Raw genomic sequence first — 19,637 nt, 5'->3', positions numbered from 1 at the left:
GGCAGAGAGAGAGAGAGAGGGAAGCAGGCTCCCTGCTGAGCAGAAGCCCGATGCGGGACTCGATCCCAGGACCCTGAGATCATGACCTGAGCTGAAGGCAGCAGCTTAACCCACTGAGCCACCCAGGCGCCCAGATCTTCAAATTTATAGATCTTTATTATCACATGTTTTATTTAGCCTAACAATCCTCCCAGCATATAAGATGGACCCATTAGTAAGTATTACCTTTAAATGAGTCAACAACATTAGCAACTTGCAAGTTTGGGGATAGCGGGTCTAAATATTTTCTTTAACAGAACTCCTAGCTTTGGTGCTAAAGATAATTTGTTTATGATTTTAATAAATATTTACTGAGCATTCACTTCGTGACCTAGCTAAGGCTGAGGACATAAAGAAGAGTAACATGTCTTCTCTATCCTTAAGGAGATCCTAACCTTGTTAAATATAGAGATTAACATAAACAAACACTTGCTTTAATAATAGAGAGGGGCACCTGGGTGGCTCAGTGGGTTAAAGCCCCTGCCTTCGGCTCAGGTCATGATCCCAGGATCCTGGGATCGAGCCCCACATCTGGCTCTCTGCTCAGCAGGAAGCCTGCTTCCTCCTCTCTGTCTGCCTGCCTTTCTGCCTACTTGTGATCTCTGTCAAATAAATAAATAAATATTTTAAAAATAAATAAATAAATAATAGAGATGGTGAATTGATAAAATCATTCAAAATAATATTTATGTTACTGAACTAACTGGAAGAATTTCCCCATTTTAGAGTTCTAATCAAGTGTCCAAAGTCACTCTAGATTTTCTTTGCCTTTTTTGTTTTAAGTCATTTTGTTGCATAATTGCTGGAGCAAAATTCACTAGAGATAAGATGAATGAGCTAAGGTGTAACAGTAGCAGCAAATATTTATTGAGCACTTACTATAGGTACTCTGGAGATATTAAGAATCATGAGGCATCGGGGCACCTGGACGGCTCAGTGAGTTAAGGCCTCTGTCTTTGGCTCAGGTCATGATCCCAGGGTCCTGGGATTGAGCCCCACATCAGGCTCTCTGCTCCACAGGGAGCATGCTTCTTCCTCTCTCTCTCTCTACCTGCCTCTCTGCCCACTTGTGATCCCTCTGTCAAATAAATAAATAAAATCTTAAAAAAAAAAAAAAAAGAATCATGAGGCATAGTTCCCACCCAATAGAAGTTTAAAGTCAACTCGGTAAAATAAAATGCACCTACATTAAATGACAATTTTAATAAAAGACAAATGAACAGAGAATCATATGAGTGCTATAAAGAATCAAAGGAGAGAATATTCACGTTAGTCAATGAAGGTCAGATAGGATAGAATGAGACCAGGAAACTCAAAGGGAAGAAGACTATGGGGCCTTCCTAGAAACGTAGGACATGTTCAGTGACAGTGAGGATAAATTTCTTGGCTTACAATATATTTAGATATCTAAGTTCATTTTTATAGTCTCAGTACTAGTTGGTACATAGCAATTTATAGGTAGTAGGTGTTTTTGAGGATATTTAGTTCTACCCATCCATTTATTTGAGACACAGCAAATTCAGGCCAAAGAGGAGAAGCAATATACCTTCCCAGATGGCATGTTAGTAAAGTAGATTCAGGACACTAGTCTGCTACCTTACACTTATCCTTCTTCTCACTACTACTAGAATCTGAAAAGTTAGAATATCTGAGTTCAGAGATTATAGACAGACCATTCACACTACACATTCTACCTCCTTCATTCTAAGGTCCCTTCTGAAAGTATCATCTGTTTGGGGGACTTCTAGAATACACTCGTGTGATGAGGTATTCAATAAAGACCACTATGGATGTTATTGTATAAATTGGTTGGTACTTATTTTTAGAGCTCCCTTAGACTGTTTAAGAAGTACCAACTGAAATACAGTACACCCGATTGCTACATAAAAGCAAAAGCAAAATAGAAGTTTCAGGTAAAGCAGAGCCATAAATCTAGAAATTTAAACTCCTCTCCTCAGGCAACTGAAAGCCAATTCCGCATTTCCTCTTACTCGCTGACAGCCTCTTGGGCATTCAAATAGGAAAGAGTTGAAAACCAGGATTTCCGGTCCAATCTAATACTGGACAACACTTAATGGCTTAAGTAGATTAATAATACTCTAGCTATTGGAATTTTGCCTTTCACCACCTTTCACTGTAAGCTTTGCCTGTACTTGATCTACAGGGAGGCTGAATGTTGAAGAGTCTTTTACCAGACCTGCTCTCATTCAGCACCCTGTCTGGAAATGACAACCCAATTTCGACACCAATCAATCAGTAAGAATTTATTGACTGCTACTATGTTCCTAACACTACCTATGATAGTGACAGACACCTGGAAGACTATGAAACATGTTCATTTTCTCAAAGAAGTTAGAATCCTGTTGGGTTCTTAACATTTACATATATAAAACAAATACAAACCCAAACAAAATAATTATCAGTAGAAAACTCCCTGACTTAAAGGGTCTAGAATCTACAAGTTAAATGGAAGAGCTCAAGGGAGCAATCAGAGCCAAGGGATTATGAAGCCCTTATTGTGGAGGAAGGTCCTGAACTGGCCTTGAAGGATGCCCAGGATGTTCAGAAGGAAACAGCGGAGGGAACAGAGTTCTAAAACAAAGTAACAATATGAGAGAGGGTAAGTCACAACTGTGGGATACTGATGAAAACTTTACCGAGGGATAAATGGCTGGAGTAGTACAAAAAAACTTTGGTTAGTAAAAGAAAATTAGAAGTTAGACTGGTCTGGATAGAACATTTGACATAAAATATGAAAATCTGTTTTCAAATATGTTTAGTGGTACCATTTGGATAGCGGAAATTTCTCTGACATCTGTAATATCTTGTTAAGATAGCTCATGCAGAAGATAGTTAAACATGAGTTGAAGAAATGAATGAATAGTTGATCAACAGATAAATGTGTAAGAGTAAATTGTACCTAAAATACATGAATTCAAGCATGTTTTTTAAAATATGAAAAGGAACAAAATTTTACCATGTCATGCTACCCTCAGCCAAACACCTGAAGCACAAAGAAACCATTCAGTTCCATAAGAATGATTGAATATGTACCATAGAGATATGGCTGAGAACTTTGCTCTTTGGGAGTTATGATCTAGTACCGGTAGAGATGGGTGGGAGGAAAGAGAAGAAAAAGGGAGGGAGGTATGGAGGGAGAAATGGTAGGGGACAGAGAATGAAAGAAAAAAGGAAAAAGGAAGGAAAGGGAAAGAGAGAAAAAATTAATTCAGACATCAAGTGTTACAAAGAAAGTGACACACTAAGAACTGATGGAAAGTGGCTGGTGGGTGGGTTTAGCCTCTTTAATCTGAGGGTCTGAGAAAACCTCTCCAAGGAGCTGACAGTAAAGCTGAAACTTCAATGACAAAAAGAAGCCTAACTCACAAAGGGTGGAAACTTCTTGGTCAGTGTGAACAGCTCTATGTGGAAAAAACATGGGTGTCATAGAAAGGTGACCACTGTGTCTCAAGTGTTTTTGCAGAGCTGGGAACAGAAGGACAGGAGCCAGGGGTGAGGGCAGGGGGCAGGGACAATTCACAAGAGGACTGCAAGGTTGGAAGTCCTCAGCTAAGGATAAGGCATTAGGAGGCACAGTTATTGGAAGGCCAAAAGACAGCCCACCACTCACAGGTCATGCTCTCTGTAGGAAATGCCCATTCTCATCGGAGTGTATATTTGTCTCTGAGCCTGGAGACATGGTTATAAATTCAGATCAGACCTCAAGATTCCAGAACCATCTCCTGATTTATCTACAGACAATGGCGAGTTGCAGCTTGAGAATTCTACTCATTTTTCACAATGGTTAATGCGGTGACTCCCACCCCTATAAAAATCACTGCAAACAGTAATTGTCCTTTTCCTGTGGTGAACTGTAATACAAGAGAAAAGGTCCTTATAAACAGTGCCTCTGCTGCTGTATTTCTCTTCTTTCTTGGTACGGGACAGCCCAGGGAAGAGTATTCAGAGACTCATGGCAGAAGCCCATGATTCACAAAGATGGCTGCTCCTTTCAGGTCCTGACTCAGCCTAGAGAAGAGCAGAAGCAGAAACTTCCCCTCCAGATGTGCAATGAGGGGAGAAAGTCACTCCTTCCTCAGGGGACAAAACAGTGCTTTGAATTTCAAAGGCGGACGCCCCAGAGGCCCCTTCAGACTCACTCCACAAAAATGTTTGATGAATTACCATGGCAGGCATCAACTTTGCAGATTAATGACCAAAAGAGTTTAGTTTATGTCTCAGTGGAAGAAGATAAATTTTCTCTTGGCTTTGAGAATCTGAGGGATTGAGAAACCCAGCTAACCACAGCACCTCTCTCTTCATTCACAATGCTTTACCATGGGTCGTTTACTTTCTACATTCCCTTTCAGCGGGTTTTTATAAATTTAAGCGAAACAGACAGCATGTCTGTGTTCTCTGCTTCTTTTGCAATATGATGGCAACCAAGTGATTAGAAATTGTCTTTGGGTTGGTGTAGTCAGTGGAAAATCATTGAGGTTTGTTGTGAAATTTGTTCTCAACTCATAACTCAACTAGACACTGAATGGCTATTTTCCCAACTTTAGACCAGGCTGCTAAAAAGTACTGGCATCCAACTAAAAATATATGTCAAGGCCAAACCCCTATCCTGTGTATATGTGCATGTGTGCATGTGTGTATTTTACACAGTCTAGAGTTCCAACCCAGGAGCAGTAAGCCTACTTTACAAACTAAAACCTGAGCCCAGGAATCAAGGTTATGATTATTATTTTTTTTTTTTTTTGCCCTCCCCTATTTCTCCACCTCAACAAAGCCTTGTGCTTTCAACTCCTGTTAAATATTAAGGACAATGTTTCCCTATGTGAAGATATTATTGCTTGACTGCTCCCACGTCATACGTTTCATGCAGCACCGTTTATATAAACCAACTGATCATCTTTCTTGAACCATTACGATCTGCCTAGATCTTCACTATGGTCTAGGTCTTGGGGATACAAGGTCAGAACAAGGCAAGAAATCTATCTCATGATGTATCTGAGGAGAAAGTATATGAAATGTTACAGAATCCTAAAGGAGTATAACTGAGTAGGAAGGCAAGTGGGACATCAAAGTACCTAGCTAGAAAATGGTCCAGACAAAGTTTTGTAAAGTAAAAGGGGTCTTCCTGGGGCCGTGAAGAACAGGTAGAAGTAGGGCAGTATCCAAAGGGTTAGAGAAAGGGGATATTCTGTCCTAAGCACGACAACATGGATGTGAGGGTGGGAAAGCAGACTATGGGTCTTCCCTGCGAGAAGGGGTAGATGATAAGAATGGGTCACATTATGATGGCTTGGAACACCAAAAAGGAAAGGGGAACAGAGATTCCTTACTAGTTATTGAGAAAGGGTAAGTGAGGGGCACAATGATGAAAAAAGAAAACTTTCGTTTTCCAACTACTCAGAGTCAATTTTACAAAAAGTTGCATGTAGATGATGCACATTACCCTACTGATAAATATGGACAATTGTCAATTCTACTTGGGTTCTCATTAGAGAATTAAAAACTTAATATATTTCCCCTTTTTTTTCCAATTAGCACAAACAGAAAAAAGAAGACAACTATTCTCAAATAAATGACATTTTAAAATGGCATTAAAAACTCCTAAAGGTGGGGAGGTGGGAGGTCGGGGCACCAGGTGGTGGGTATTATAGACGGCACGGATTGCATGGAGCACTGGGTGTGGTGCAAAAATAATGAATACTGTTATGCTGAAAATAAATAAATTTAATTTAAAAAAAAAAACCTCCTAAAGGATGTAAAATAGTTTGAGAGTCACTGGCAAGAAAATTTCCTTTATAGTCAGAAGCCAATGTGAGGGCTACATGTACTGTGTAAGAGCAATTAATCAGAATCAGATTTGCTTTCCTGCTTTAAACCAGGACAGGCTCAGGAAAAGCACTCTGGTGGCAAACAGGATTACCAGCTTTTCAGAAAAGTGACCCAGGGTGCACATGTACCAGAATGTCTTCATCCAAAAGTAATATATACTAGATGATTAAAAACATATATAACTACTTTAACATAAAAATGTGAAAGTGAGTTTTATTTGAACCTCTTTATTGTTCTAGAGTATTTACCTTCCTGTTATATAAATCCTATTTGTAAGACAAAAAGGAGAATTAGTTAACAGTGGGAATTACTTATAACTAATAGTAGGACTGACTAAACAGATAATACATGTGTTATGTTTCTGTCCTCTGATACAAATTTATTTTAACTCTTCTAAAACTTTTTATTAGGTATTTAGCTTTTGTGGCTATACTACTATATATTCTTAAAGTACATAAATAAGAGACTTTTTTTTTTAATTTTTTATTTTTTATAAACATATATTTTTATCCCCAGGGGTACAGGTCTGTGAATCAAAATACAATAGAAACAGATATTACGTATATTTAGGAAAAAAATAACATTTTTTTTCTCCCCCATACATCACTAGGGTATTTTTACTCTTGTTTCCCTTCCCAATAACACTTCTTTCGACTGCTCTTCCTTTACCTGGTGGTAAACCTAAACATAGTTACACGTAAAATTCTATTTGACTTGTGGCGATGCTCTTATCAAGCTCACATTACACTGCTCTGGTGTCAATCCAATGTGGTGACACTAAGCGAAATGGCCTATCAACAAAAGCATCTCAGCATGGAACACTCCAGTGTTCCCTCACTAGCAAGAGCAGGGTTTTAGACTGGAATCAGTTTCCAGCTCTCCAAAAACTGTTCCTTCACTTTGTATCTCCGTGCCTAATTCTGATGGGCCAGAAGTCTGTCAATCAGCTTTGCTGCATGTGTGAATTCATCACAGAATTCATCACAGGGCATCTCCGTGCCCAACCTGGTCATTGTTTTTGAAACTCTATGAAGTGTACTGGATGTCATCATAAGTTCAACTTCTTTTTCTCGGAAAAAATTATTTTAAAGCACTGAGGTAATTCAAACTTGTGAATTCAAAAGTTTCCTCAAGTTGTAAAATCAAAGTTGGATTCAGAGTAATTACAGTATTTTAGTAAATAAGGAAATTGAGAAAGTCCTGTTTGACTTGGCTGTCCTCTGGTGACATACTTTTGTTCATTTAGAAGCAGGTTTATTTCTAAAAAATGAGTCTTCTTTTCCCCCATTGTGTATGAGTTTTTGTCACATCCTACATAGAACATTAAATAACACAGGAATAATTCTTTCCTAGGCTCCTGGTGGCCTCTTCATAGATCATCAAAAAAGTTTGGGAGAAATAGCAAATAAATTTCTGTTTTACTGTAATATTGTCTGTCCTCCATTCGCATTCCCAATGTATTCCCCATCAGTGAAGTACATTTTTCTTACTCCACTCCTTGAAGACAAGATTTAGAGCAGGACAGCACTTTAAGATCTTTTCTAGACCCTCAATACTGAGAGCCATTTTGTAGGCATGTACCTAAAAAGGCTAATTCCTTCCATTTCTATCAAGTCAAAAAGCTCAAGTGCTGGGGCACCTGGGTGGCTCAGTGGGTTAAGCTGCTGCCTTCAGCTCAGGTCATGATCTCAGGGTCCTGGGATCGAGCCCTGCATCAGGTTCTCTGCTCAGCGGAGAGCCTGCTTCCTTCTCTCTCTCTCTCTACCTGCCTCTCTGCCTGCTTGTGATCTCTCTCTGTCAAATAAATAAATAAAATCTTTTAAAAAAAACAAAAAACTCAAGTGCTTCTGTTTTGAGGAAGCTAAAAGTGGTGATGGGTATTACGTACAGCACATATTGCATGGAGCACTGGGTGTGGTGCAAAAACAGTGAATGCTGGAACACTGAAAAGAAATAAAATAAAATAAAATGGGGAAAAAAAGTGACCAAAACCTTCATTTTGTAAGTTTCAATATCACAGGTAAGTAAATCACACCCTTTTTTAGCAGTGTTGTAGACAGGGTGTAAGGATATTCAGTAGGTGAGCCTGTTTCATTTGTTTGGTAAGAAACTTAAACACTGAATGGTGTTACCAAAATCCACTCAAAGGCAGGTAAATAAGCAAAGGCTAGCTTGGATAGGTTATCTAGGATATCAACAGTCTTCTGTTTTATGTTTTCTACAGTTTTGTGAAAATCTTCATAAATCAAAAAGATGATCTGAAACTCCAGTTTTCAAGTCCAAATACCAAAGACTTAGAAGAAACATTATCGTGTTGCTGTGGCTCAAGGAATCACTTGACATGTTAAGGAAAGCATGGCTGTTGGTCAGATCTGACAAAATTAGCTCTATTCTGTAAGAGGGCAACACATCTGTTACCCAATATTACTCCCCAGGACATTTTAACTCAAATTTATAAATCAGGCAAGGTAACTCAAATTGGTGTCATAGAGAACTCAAGGAAACAATACGATAATGCTATTTGTTTGGGTGGTATACCCAAGGTAATACAGCAGACTGTGTTCAAATAAGTATTGGTATCTTCTTGGGGGACAAAAAAAGCTTCTGATTAATTTAGAAGTTCTTGTGTGTCTCATTCTAAAAGGGTGAGATCTAGTCTCCCTATGTGCTTTCACTTCTCTTTCTCCACCATGTCCAATTTTCTGCATATTTTGCAAGATGCTCCCCTTTGGTTATTGATTTCCCCAATCTAATTCTATGAGTCCTTCCATCTGTCACTATTTAACAGTCATTTAACCTTCTTTTTCTGGGGTTTCTAGGTCATTCTGGCATTGGTACTATAATCACCTTCATTTTCATTATCTGAAGTCTTAGAAAATATAGTCACAATGCATACAATGTAAAAACTTAAACTGGTGCAGTGGTGATACAAAGCACTACAATTAATCAACAAACAGAGTCAAAGATAGATGGACTGTGAATACTCATAATTACAATGTACTTAAAGTATACACTCAAGTTGCATCAATTGGTGTGAAACAATGGTTGATTCATTAGTGTGAACTTCAAATCCTGGTTGGCAACAGAAGGGGGAAACATAGTGACAGCAACTAAAGAAGATAAATAATCTATGCTTTATCTATTTGGCACTACAAACAGCATTGCTTTCTGCATCTATATTTGGGCTGCCATATGGGTTTTATACTTGTCCCTGAACCTTTGGCATCTATCACCAAAAAATAAGATTTTCTGTATCCCAGGGATGGAATTTCTGGGACATGGGACTCTCGGTTCTAAAACTAGGACAGTTGCTCATGCTAGCAGGACTCAAACATTATTCAGCATAAATTCTTACAAAGTTTGAAACAGAAAAGAACCATAAAGCCAATCATTTTATCAAGACATGATGAAACAAGACATAGAATAAGCTATCTGGGAAATCATGATCCATATTTTAAAATGGGCTATGTGCAGAAAAAGATGTCTATCTGAGAACTGAACCACTGGACCTACACAAAGGTGGAGACATTTGGATGGCTCAAACCAATACAACTGATGATCATGAGTTTAAAAAATATAGGAGGAACAAAATCTGGTGTAGATGAGAACAAGTCCCTATACTTTCACTTTTATACATCATCAAAGCTAAGCTCTCAAATTCTAAAGCAAATATCAAGATGTTAATAAATCTCTATTCTAATGGGTTTTACTGTCTTATTTTTAATTTTTTTTGTTATTTATTATAAGTAGACTATTGGTGACTCTTCTCGCTCCCCTACCCATAAAGCCAATGCCAACTGGTTGTTTCCAAAACAAATATTCATCATAGAAAATGAGTCCACTTCTATTAGTAAGGAATAAAACTTGTTTATTTGGGGAAACTTCAGAGGAATGTATGAACAGATTTAGCTAAATTCAGTGGAAGCATCACCAGGGACCATTCCTGCTCATGTATCAAAAGGGAAGGGCTCTAATGTATCCTGAGCAGTACTTCCCAAAATTCAGAGACACTGCTAAAAAATTGTATAGTTAAATATATTTGAGGCACACTGGGTTTGAAAAGTGTAAAACAGTATTCCTTATTATAGATTCCACATATTTTTAAAGATTTTATTTATTTTAGAGAAAGAGAGGGAGCTAGTGGGGGGAAGGGCAGAGAGAGAGGGAGAGAGAATCTTAAGCAGGCTTCACACCCAGCATGAAGCCCAGTGTGGGGCTAGATCTCCTGAGATCATAACCTTAGCTGAGTCAGACGATTAACCAACAGAGCCACAGATGCCCCTACATATATATTTTTTTTAGAAGATTCATGTGCAAAGGGCACATTAGGAGTTAGAAAACACTTCTCTGAAGCCATGTTCCACAAACTAGTTTGTGATATGTTGATGTAAATATAACAGTATGTTAAAATAGGATTCTGTTTTAAGTTCAGTTGAAGTTCCAAGACAATGGAAACCAATTAGACCTATATACCAAGACAAGGTGCTGGATTACCCCAATAGGACTTGTAACAGAGGTGTCTGAGTACTGGATTTGCAAACCCTAGCTGAACACATCTCTCTGTATTCTCAAAAAGATACTGGCTAGGCTATGAGAAAATTTCAGAGTTGAAAAGTGGGGATTTTTTAAAAAGATTTATTTATATTAGATAAAGAGAGAGAGAAATTAGAGGGGAGGGCAAAGGGAAAGGGGAAGAACTCTTGAGCGGACTCCTGGATGAGGGAAGAGCCAGACATGGGGCTCTATCATGACCTGACCTGAAATCAAGAGCCATATGCTTAATCAACTGAGCCACCCAGGTGCCTCCAAAAAAGCAGGAATTTCTTTAAAAATTTTTTTGAAACTTTTGCCAGTACTGTTTTACCCACATGGAAAAGGGTACTTCCCTTATGTCAAGCAAATGACAGGGAGTTCAGTGGCTCACTTAGGTAGCTCGGTATGTGCCCCCTGCACTTTCAGGGTCAGAGAGAACTGACTTCTGATTTAAACATGAAAACTTTAACAAATGAACTTTAATAAGTGTCTGAAGCTGCATGTTAGGTGGCTCAAGAAAAGAGACCTGATTTGAGGCTCTAACTCCAACTCACTATGAGAAAGCCAAAGACTCTTAACTCCATGGAGCTATGGAGGGCACTTGGAGGGCCAAGTGCAAGACAAAGCACCCTAGGACAGTCTTGGATCCTGCACTGTTGGAGGTAAGGAGACCTCAGCAGAGAAAAGTCCCCAGATGCCCAGGGTGTGAAGAAGGAATCACAAGTGTACAGCTTGAGGAGATGGATTTATCATCAAGAGAACTGCAAGTGAGAGGACCCCAGGTGCTCATGAAACGGCCTGCAAGAAGGGCCAACCTGAACATCTGCCACTGGAAGGACAAGCCAGCAGGTGTGCACCAGTCAAGCAAATGTGATCCTATCTCCCACTTCTCTCTTGTCTCCCCACCCAACTCACCTGGTGTGGGAATGGGGAGAAGATGAAATAATAAAGAAAGACGCTACCCGGCACACAGAAGATGCATTACTTATGGATGAATTTCATTCTTATCTGAGACTTTTCATATTCATAACTGAACCAAGACTTGTTTGGAGACTCAGGTGACCAGAGGACTTATTATTATTGAAAAGTGAGTAGCAAGCTCTGGGTACCCACTGAAATTTTATTCAGAAGCATAAGAATATCTAGTCCTATTGAGCCAAATTTAGAAAGCCAGTTGTGAGGAAAAAAATAAATTTGTGTTGCATCCTACCATGTAACACTCAACTAACATTTTATTAAAAGTGCCACTGGCTTCTTGTCAAGTACCTGAGGCTGATCCTGTTATTGGGTGACCCAGAGCCCTACTGCAAGGAGGAGAAAGGCAAGCACTGCCTTGCATTTTTATGGCACTTCCAAGTCCATCATCTCAGCTGATTTTTTCCCAGACCTATGAGGTAGTGGGATAGGTACAACTGTTCCCATTTTACAGATGGAAAAACTGAGTATCAATTCGGGGAATTGACTTAGCTAAAGTCTAAAAGCTCATGGACTGGCAGTTCTAACTTTAAGAACTCTTGTCATCCAGACTGCTTGCTCAGTGCTTCTTCCAACATATATGCTATTTTCTTTAAAGAACAGAATAAGAGGTCACTTACAAACACCAGAAATGATTTCTCTTACATGATTGGAAATATTTCTCAGTGAATAAAACTGAAATAATTATAGCTGTTAGTTTTTTTTAAATAGCAACATCAGCTTTGAAATAAAGTCAAGAGCAGCATAAAACAATATGACCCCAGGCAGAGTAGATTAAAGACTTTTTCCAAATCCAGGCTGGTTGCTCTTTATAGCTAGATGGATTTTGTTTTTCTTTCCTTAAATAATTTTTGGTGGTAGTGTGTGTGTGGCAGGGGAGGGAGGCTCTTTGATTACACTAAAACAAAATCTTGTGTACAAGTAACTCCTTTGGCATAAAGCACAAAGCCAATTATCACTTTTTTTTTTTTCCTTCCATGTTTTTCCCCCCACTGGCACAAAATCTAAGAAAAGCTTCAAGGTGCAAATGATTTGCAGTTTATTTAACATCATGGTTATTTATTTTTATGAAACCTCATTATTGCTCTTTACCCTAAATTATAGATACATTCTTGGCTTCATTTCCCACTCCTCACAAGCCCCAGAATAGTGGTTTCTTTTCCCCTGTATTTCTAAATAATCTTCAGTACTTCATCAATCAAATATTTAACATCTCCTAGATGATGTGTTAGACCAAGGCTAAGATCTGTGAAATCCAGTAGTTTTAGTCAGAACTTTATGCCTGTCTTGTGCCATTGGAGTTACTCCTATTTTCCCTAAACATTCCTTGAAGAGAAACATTCTTCATCTACATGTTCCAATCCTGTTTCTAGGAACTGAAAATGTGTTGTTGGATTGAACTATCCATAACTCTTTCAAGGTCATGTTAACATTATCCCTTTTTTAAGACAAAGCCCACTGAGCCTCAGGAAGGTGAAGTGACCATCCCATGTCATAGAGCTAGCTAAGAGAAGGTCAGAACTTGAACCCAGATATCCTGAGTTCCAGTATCTATGTGCTGATACCACAGTTCCTGTCTTTAGCTATCCCTTCCATAGAATGTACCTGGTAAGCTCAAAGCAACAAAGCTATGGTTAGTTTGTTTACTTAACCCAATGAATAAAAATACTTGTTTTTAAGAAACAGAACTCTAACTTTCTTCTTGGAGAAAAGTTGCTTATGCCAATAAACTAATAAGAAAAAAGGGGGTGGATAAAGAACAAATGAAAAGAGAAAGGAAGGAAGGAAAACAGGAAAGACAAAGACAGAAAAAGTGGGAGGGGATAGAGAGAGAGAATAAGGAAGAGCATTCCATGTTACCAGGTCAAACTGGGTTTGAACCCTCCTTTCTGGTTTTATTTACCATGTTATCTTATGCTTCCATTACACTGGCCTATGCTATACTGGCTACACTGAGGATAAGGAACTAAAAAAAAAAAAAAAAAAAGGGATTTGTATATTGCTCTTATATCCTGCAACCTGCTAAATTCACTTATTAGTTCTAGTAGCTTTTCATAAATTCCACATTTATATTTTCATATAATTCAATTCAATTCCATATTTTCAAAGTAGATGATCATTTCATCTATGAATAAAGACAGCTTTTATTCTTCCTTTCCAGTCTTTTTTGAATTTTCTCCCTTTCTTTTTATTCTTGTCTCACTGCACTGGCAAAAGCTTTCAGTACAATGCTGAGTAGAGGTAACAAGCATGGACTTGTACATTTTTTTAATAACAAAAATAATTATTTTGCATACATTGGGTAAAGCCTAGGGAAGCTATAGGTGAGTAAGAATCAGTCCCCCACTTAAGGATTTCATGACCTGGCTGAGGACCTCTTTCAAAATGTGTTAAGATGGACAACCAAATAAAACTTAAAAGATAAACCCGGACATGTCCTTGAATAATAAAAATGACAAGAGCAGCAATAGGAGCCTTAACATTTACAGAAGGATTGAGCAAAGCCAGGATCTGTTGAAAGTTCCTGAAATATATTAACTCATTTGACTCTTGCACCATATCCCCATTTTATAAGTAGGGAATAAGAGACACAGGATAAGTGACTTGTGTCCCTATAGTCAGTGTTCTTAAGTGCTAGACTAAATTGCTTTCATCTTCATAAACAGGTATTGACTGTCTACTCTTTGCTAATTACTATGTCACTTTCAATTACTTTAATTATTATAATAATCTTATTTTATAAATGAAGGAACTGAGGTTCTGAGAGTTTAAATGACCTCTCCAAGGTCATTCAGCTAGCACAAGTCTCAAACTGAGGTGTTCTGACTCCAAATTCAATAGCTAATATTTATATAGTACTTTGCAGCTTACGAAACTCATGATCACATTTACATCTTAAAATGGCACTTAAAGGAATTGAGATTTTGTTCATGAGGCAAAGGAGAACCTTGGTCAGTTTTTAAGAGAAGGGAAAATGTGAAAGAGAGAAGAGGAGTTTCTGGAAGGCCAGGGCAGCACTGCGCTAGATGGATTTGCTGGGGCGAGTGTATACACCCAGGAGTTAGGAGACGCTGCAACAACTCTTAGGACAATCCACATTCACCTCTGAACCTCTGAGTTCTTTCCTCCAAACTCATTGGCCAGTCAGGAAAAGTCCTGTTTTAAATAATGTTCTAGGAGGGAACTCCCAGAAGAGCAGAGATAATAAAAGTATTTCTTATGTCACTTCTTCTCCCTGCATTTAACTTTCGGGAATATTTTTGTTAACTGAGAAGAGCACACCAAGGAACCATTATCACTGATACAAGGAGAAAACGGACGGTAGATTTCCTCAGCCATGTCCTGTCAGTGTCAACAATTTAACTAAACATATAATAGTCATAACCTCATCAGTGTTAAATTTTCTACGTTTCTGGCACATATCTCTTCATCTCCCTCATTAAGTTTATAGAGTGTTCTTTGGTACATTTGCTCGGTATGAGGATTTCAGTTTCAACTGGCATATATTGGAGTCAGACGCGGGGAATGATTTTGCTGCCTTAAGTAGTTAGCAGAATAAGAGAACACAGGAAATGGACCAATGCCCAAAGCCAGGTACTTGGCAAATAACAGCAGATAGATTTGACCCCATCCATCTCAATCCTGGCCCATTCACCAGGGCTGGGTCCAACAAAGGTAGGCCAACCAAGCTAGAAACATGAACAGTTATTTTGTTTTCATTACCGTCCTTGCTGCTTGTCCTGCATACTCTCCCCTGCTCAAGGACTCCCTTCATTCAGGAATGGAGTCTTGAAGTCTTCATGATTACACTCCCACCAGGGTGGTGACTCCAAACAAAATTCCCCACCCCAAATCTATCCCAAATTCCCTTCGTTTTATCCTCATTTTAACATGTTAGCATTACTCAACTAGGTCAGATCAAAATGTTTGTTGCAATATCATTCAGGCAAATATTTAAGGGATAGCAAGCTTGATGTGATTTCATTCCCAGGGGTATCTACATTTTAAAAAGGAGGACCCATAGTCAGGAATGTCTTAACCTATAGATGAAGTTAAACTATAGAGTACCATGGAGCTTCAGGCTGGGGGCTCTTCCAGCATCCATCAAAAATGCCCTGTGAGAAACAGTTAACCCCCCATCAGCATACTTAGACCTCAACTCTCCACCTGTCCCATAGGGATATAACCCTGACTTGATAGGATTATTATAATATAGGGATATACTATGACCTCACAGGATTACTGTGGGGATTAAACCACTTGGTTAATCATTGTTACAAACCTCTCAGAAAGCTATAAATTACCATGCAGAAGTGAGAGCCTTCTAGTGACTTTTGAGTTTTGCCTTTAGCCACTTGATCTACCTCCCCTGGGTCTGAAGAGATGGGAAACCCCTGCACAGTGAGTCTATTTCAATCAGATAGGATTGTGACTTCTAGCTCTACTACTTGCAGGCCTCAACTACAGATCGGTTATCCAAGCTCCAATTTCTCAACAACCCACAAAAATATAGCCCCAATTTTTTGGATGGGTTGAAGAGCGACTACTTTTACCACTGGCAGCAGAGACTATCTCAGACCTATTCACTAAGTTGTCATACCAACACTGTGTGAACCAATAACTGAGCCAAGAATGTGCTTCAAGAAGAAAGATAAAACTTGCCACTATTTCACTTTGAAGGAGAGCTCCACTCCCAACCATAACAAATCTTTATATTTTTATCAAGAATGGGTTTCACAGCACTTCAAAGCCTGTTGTCTTCTTCCCAGAATATTAGGGCATAGTGTATACCTTCTTTTACTACCTCTCATGCCTAGTTTCCTTAGAATATTAGGGGTCTACTTGATTCTCTGTAAGTAAATAAATTCTAGATATTTGAGGGGTATTAAATAATGGGGAAATGAGGATTTCACAGTTCCTGATCAAAATGTCACTGACGGATAGTACTGAAGAATATCCTGGGACATTCACTTTATTTTACAGAGTGGGCTTAAAGCCACATACTGGAGTTATGAGGCAGATCTGTGGATGGTGTATCCACTCTACCATACAGTGTCCCTTCCCCTCTGTTGTGCATGGCATTGGCACTAATACAATCAGAAGGTGTTCTTTCTTTTTAACTTGTTTTTCCATTGTTCTCTAGAAATTAATAAATAAATAATGTCCCACCCATATTTTAGTCTTCTTCCCTTCCCACGGTTTTCTCATGTTTCCTACTCAGGTTTCAGGTCAGTGCTATGAACTAATAGGCCTTTAACTCAACACTTTTGCAATGACCAATGGAATATATGAATAAATGGCTGCTCAAGTACCTGTCACCAGCCCTGCTGTGGTCTGTTTGCAGAGACGCCAGTGTTCTCTGTCATAAGATACAACCACAAGGACACTGGGGAAAATGGGGGTGTGGAGGATAGCTCAATGGGCCATCTGCTGTCTGTTCTATGGCCTATAGTCAGTGTGCATGCTCTGAGAGAGAAGAGAGAAGGGATCTCACCATGGGGATGGGAAGAATGCTGACCCCTGCCAACCATCTCTGTGGTGGTGAGGCTGATGACAGCATGCAGAGCACACAACTCTGGCTCCATGCCAAACATCTGGGCTCAAAACCAAGCAACCAAGTTGTTCAAATCAAAGAAAATCTAATCAACAAATATTTTCAATGCCTACTATGTGCATTCAGACAGCTGTGGTTAGAATAGATGACATTTGAGCCTTCCTGAACCTCCCAAATTCCACTGCTCTCTGTTCCAGATGCCTGATATTATATTAATCAACTATTCATGTTTTGAACTGAGCATCTGTTGGCATATGCTGATGAACAGACAAAATGAAATGTAATGAATTATTTCTCCAGTACATTAATGGTACTCTTGTCAAGCTCCCTAGTGAGTGAGGCTGAGGATAGTTTACCTCAAGCCACCGGCCATTTCTAAGATTGCCATCCCTCTTGCTGTTTCCTGCTCTATCAGAATGCAGAGAAGCTAGGAGGGCCATGCTCCCTCCCCTAGCTTCACGGAGATATTCAGGTGAGGACACCACCAGAGGCAACATCTTTCTGAAATCACTGGTTGCCTCTAGGCTCCAAAGCCCTCAATGCCAAGAGGGAACCTTGTGCATAATTTGGCATCTGTGGTGCTCCAAGAACAAAGGATATAATATCCCTTTGTTTCTGGACATCCTAAAGTTAAAATGACATCTTGGCTGACAATTATGATTCTGCATTCTTTTATAAATCATGTTATTTCTGAAAGAAGTTACAGCAGGTGAATGAATAGTCAGTTGCCTCATTTCTGGCATCTCTCCTATGAGGGCTGCCAGGGCCTTTACTAATATTACCACCAAGTATTGTAGTCATGAAATGAATAAAGTCAAGGGATTTGCTTTTAGCTTGCTTTAGGCCATTTACTGTTTTCATTCTTCAATAAGGAGAAACAGCCACTGAGGTGAAGATGGGAAGACCTCTCCATATGTGATGGCAGTCTCTGATTTTTCGAGGTCCCCTAGCTGTTGTCAAATAGACTTTGTATGCAATTCAGTCAGTAGAATCATGCTTGCCTTCCCTGCTTTCACAATGACCTCTAAGCTACTCAAAGTCATTAGGTTCTTCCAGAAGACTCTTCTCCTCCTGGCACTATGGCACCAAGGACAAGGACCTGCACAACAATTATGACAGGGAGCTTATGGATAATGAAAGAGGAACCACTAAAACTAGGCTTGCTCATAAAATTCCCAAATGGAAATTAGAGGTAGGAGAATCTGGAAATTAAGGTGTCCTCACCCTAAGATTTGTGGACCCATTTTTAAAAGTGTGAAATAGAAAACCCCATTGGTCGTTTCCCTTTTAAACTAGCTCTGTCCACTAGGGAGGGTGATCTCTGCAGCTGGTCTGCTCCATAAGCCACCAGTTTTCTTACTGTCTATGCTCACCTACTTAAGAAAAAGCACATTAAAATGTGTTTTTCTCAGGAATTGCCACCTCTAATTCTCTGCTTCCTTTCCTAGGTACATGAATAAAACTGGACAACCCACAGGAAAACCAAAAATTCCCATTGTCCAGAGACTATGCTATTCTGGACAGTGCTCTGAATAAAATTAGAAAAAGATGCCCCACTGGGAAGATGCACCTACAGACACATAGCTTGGCAAGTGGAACCTGGGCCAGATTTTGATCCTGCTGACTAGCCTCCTTGGTGTATGGAAATCTGGTAGTACTATCTCCCCCCTAAAACCAGAAGTTGGATTAGGTTCTAAATGGCCTGTCTCTTCTCTTCTGAGCTCTACTGTTATCTCCTTTGCTACAGAAAATCCCCCAGATATCTTTTCAAGAAGAAAGCTTCCCAAACTACTTCATCAACAACAAACGTTTCAACCCAAAATTCCAAACTCCTTTTATATTCTCAGCCCCACTCCCAGCCCATTAATGACCTCACAGAGGAGAGTTGGGGAGAAGGGTGAAGTATATCTATACCTCCTCTTGCCTCTATCTACCTCCTACTAATTTTGTTGCTTGCACACTTAACCTTGTTCTACCTTTCTCATTTGACCTTTTACTACAGTTCTCCACTAACTCAACTTTTTTATTACCAGCTTTGCTCGTCTACCCCAAAATGGAAAGACAAAAATTCTAAAGCCATAGTGCTTATACTCTTCCCATGCCAACTCCAACTGTGGAATTTTGTAACCCAAAGCTGACCCTAGCCTACATGCTGGAATTTCTTTACCATTGAAGGACTATTTCTGCAAAAAATTTTGAAGTTGTCATGTTCATTTAAAAATTAAGATGATAAAACACACACACAGCCATTATTTGTAAAATGCCTACAGATGATGAAGAGGAATGCATATCAATATATACACATGCATGCAGATGAATGAGGGAACATATGTGTATGTGTCTACCCAAGGAGGCTAAGAAGAACCTTTCAACTGAAGAACGTGATTAAATACTAAGGAAAATGACAGGAATCAAGAGTGATTTCAAATTTCTTGTAGCTTTTCCTTCTACTACTCCCTCTAGACATAAAAAAAAAAGGGGGGGGTCTCAGGACTCCATTTAAATTTGATACCTAAATTAGCTTCAAAAACAAGTCACATGGGTGGCAGATATGCAGGGGTTACCAAGCAGGGGTCTCATTGTGGTATGAGAATGATTGCTAGCTAGAAAGGGGGATTTTCTAGTCCTCTTCTGGTATTGCTTAGCTAAATAAACTCTGACACCTCTTCCTTTCAGTGCTTGATACCTT

The 19,637-nt window shown here is 39.2% G+C and overlaps 1 protein-coding gene across 1 annotated transcript in view; it reads right to left on the bottom strand.

Moving 5' to 3' along the window:
- The window catches only part of LRMDA (leucine rich melanocyte differentiation associated), a 1,051,049-nt gene that overhangs the window by 161,691 nt on the left and 869,721 nt on the right, over positions 1-19,637 (bottom strand). The window lies entirely within an intron of this gene.

The sequence above is a fragment of the Mustela nigripes genome, chromosome 4 (genome assembly GCF_022355385.1).
Source record: "Mustela nigripes isolate SB6536 chromosome 4, MUSNIG.SB6536, whole genome shotgun sequence".
Classification (NCBI taxonomy): Eukaryota; Metazoa; Chordata; class Mammalia; order Carnivora; family Mustelidae; genus Mustela; species Mustela nigripes.
Note: the sequence above shows the minus strand (reverse complement) of the source record. Positions and strands in the feature narration are given on the sequence as shown.